The sequence below is a fragment of the Lupinus angustifolius genome, chromosome LG03, assembly GCF_001865875.1.
Source record: "Lupinus angustifolius cultivar Tanjil chromosome LG03, LupAngTanjil_v1.0, whole genome shotgun sequence".
Lineage (NCBI taxonomy): Eukaryota > Viridiplantae > Streptophyta > Magnoliopsida > Fabales > Fabaceae > Lupinus > Lupinus angustifolius.
In genome coordinates this window covers 28,226,100-28,229,633 of record NC_032011.1, presented here as the reverse complement: position 1 = coordinate 28,229,633, position 3,534 = coordinate 28,226,100, and positions in this window count along the sequence as shown.

Genomic DNA, 3,534 nt, shown 5'->3' with positions numbered 1-3,534 from the left:
CTCATATAAAAATCGTAAAAACAATAAATATAAGTCTGCAATCAATCATGAATGATTATGATCAAATAATTCATATTAATAATATGAGTGAGTCACTTCCTATATATATAATATATATATATATATATATATATATATATATATAGAACTCAATAACTATCATGTCCAAGATCCTCAATTGTTCATTGTTTTTAAACATAATCGGTTAATCAATGCAAATCAATCTTCGATGATTTAAGTATTTCTTTCTGTGACATACTAGACGAGATGCCCTTGATTTGAGTGTGACCGGCTTATTATGCTCTTTTGGGTTCAATTCCACGCAGACTCATTTGGCGCAAATTGCATTGCGCCCACCACCTTGCATCTACTTGCATCTTTTACATTATTTTGGGTTTTTTTCACTGTTTTTCCTTGTCAACGTTCCCTTGTTTTTCCATATTTTCCATTATATTATGAGTTTTCCTTGGACACTGGGGAACTCTTCTAGATCCCACTGTCTAAAACTCTATACTTCTAAACTAGTTGGAATCCCACTTATCCTCCAATCATGATTAGTATATTAATTTGCATACAAATATAGCTATATTGTAAATGTTTTAGGTTCAACCAAGATTATCTCCCATAACAGATATTTGTGGTAGAATAACATAAAAATTTAAATTTGCTAATTTTAGACAAATTTATTAATATACATCATCGATGAACCACGAGTATAGGGATGGCAAAAAAACTCATACCCGCGGGTAAAACCCGTACGGGCACGGGTCACAAACGGGTATCCGCGGGTATTATAAATGGGTTTTTAAAAATACCGTAGTACATACCGGCGGGTACGGGTATTATGGTACCCGTACCCGCGGGTACCCGTTATTTATATGATTAATATATTATATTTAATTAAAATAAAAATATATTATTCTAACATTTATTACACTATGTATATTTTTCCTTTTACGTTGTTTATATATTTTATTGAGTTTGGTGGTGAAACACCCTACAAATATTATTACATGTGTAAAAACACACATGTTTTATAAAGAAAATATATATATTTTGTTAAAAAAATGAGATAAAAAAAATCACACAAATAGAAACCACCAATAAATGTAGTATTTTTGCCAAATATTCAATCAAAATGTACACATATAATTAAATTTCATCTTAAAATAGAAACCACCAATAAATGTAGTATTTTTGCCAAATATTCAATCAAAATGTACACATATAATTAAGTTTCATCTTATTTAAAACACAATTTAAGTAAAAATTTAAAAAATTATTTATAATAGAGAAACCCGCGGGTACCCAGAAATACCGGCAAATACCCGCTCACGGGTACCCGTACGGGTACGGGCGGATATGAGTATTACTCTTCTATTTTAAAACGGGTAGCGGGTAGCTACTACCCGTGCCCGCCCGTGCCCGTTGCCATCCCTACACGAGTATGCGAATTAGTGAATAATGAGGCGATATATCTTAATAAGTTGTTAAGAGCTTGAATTCTAGGTATGTAGTTATATTAAATATTAAACCAACAAAGTGTTGTCTAATAGTATAAGGTCCTACTGGATTTTTGAGGTTGAGGGTTCGATCTCTATAATCGTTGATGATAGGATTCGAACTCACAATTTTTTGCACTCCATTCCCTACGACCACCCTCTTCACCATCATACCATTATGACTCTAGTATAAAAGAAAACTTGTTATTTAATTGACTGGTTTGTATTATTACGTAAAAGAGCTAAGGAGTAGTTTTCAATTCTATGAATACATGTAACTTGAGAAAGTTAATTTATGATATATATATATATATATAATTATTAAATAAGATATAATTGAAGGAATATATTAAGATATATAAAATTAGGGTATAAACAATATAAAGGAGTATATGAAATCCGAGCTGGACATTGAATTGGAAGAGGTCTCATATCATATTTAACCAGTATAAATTGTTAAAACGACCGGTCGGACCACGTGATTTTATATATAAGTAATTTTATTTATAAATATATAATATATAAATGCAAAATTTTAAATAATTAATAAATATATATAGTTATATTGAAGTAACATTTTTTCATCTTTTTTAGACCGAAGTAAAATAAAATATTAGGTTTGTGTTCCATGTTTTTAATCTTAATTGAACCATCTGGTTCACTTTCCAGATTATTCTGGTTTAACCAGGATTAACATAATCGGACTAAAATTTCTCCAATTCAAAGTAATTTAACCCCTCATTTTAAAACTGTAAATCAAAAATATTTTCAAGTTTGGTCAACAATGTAGCTCATATTTCCAAGAAAGAAAAATTTAAAGAAGGGTGGCAATCCTTCTCGGCCATAAGGTTTAATAAGAAAAATAATACTAGGGATTGAGACATATAGTGATAAATTAAATTTTCATCCTTGACTAACAAACACATCCATAAGCTTCTCTTCGAAGCAAGAGATGTTGGTCTTGTGTGTGTCATAATTTTGAACTGCAAATTTAAAAGATAGTAAAAAGAAATGATGACGTCAAATTCCCCAATAATAATCATACAGACAAACAGCTAGCACTGAATGTGAGAAATTGATCAGAACAATCACATTAATTGCTAGGATTAGTTTTTGTTCCTTAGCAAGTCAGCAACTTAACTCTATCACGTGACTCTTAAATAGTTTAATTGGGGGTAAACAAATCGCACAATTTTTTATCATAAAAAATAAAACAGAATTTTTTTTCTAAGTAAAATGTCACTTATAAGATTAAAAACCTTTCTCTTTATATAAAAGAGTTTTTCTCCCATGCAAACATAGATTCTACCAGTGTGACATAAAGCAATGAAGTTTTTCCCAAAAGGGAAACCGAAGAAAAGAAGAAAATTAAAAAGTAAAAGCTAGATTATGCAGTTTTTCCCCATGAAGAATAGCATTGCCAAAGTCTTTTTATGGGGTCAAGGGGTTAGGTTAACTTTCGTTTGCTTTTCTATTTAAAGTGACTACAAGCTTTTATCCTTGGTGAGTACGAGTCTATCCTATTTGCCTCAGGCCTTCTTTTGAGACGGAAATTACAAGTCCCATATGGTATCTCATTTCCTATTTTTGGCCAATTAAAATGTTACCATTTTTAAGGTTTTTTTTATTCATGTCATAATATATGATTGGTTCAGGACAAAATATAAGACACCGTTTGAATATTTTTGTCCTTCTTTTCTGCCAAATGTTTAATGATCACGGCATCTAGCGGCCAACACGCCCACCACGACATTTTAACATGTCACTGCCTACAAAATCAGCCACGGCCTAGAAACCTGCCACTGCCTTATAAGGTCAACTTATAAAGGAAAATTCCATGAGAAAGGCTTAAATAGGTTTGCCAAGATTCATCCATTTATGGGATAAGAAAATGATTTAATATGTTTACACTGCCAGTGAATCATTAGTCATTCATTTATTAATTATCATTGACTCTCAATTAAATATAATATAAATCAATGGTGGATGATCTACTGACAGTGTAAAAAACTCACAGATTTTAAATTCATAA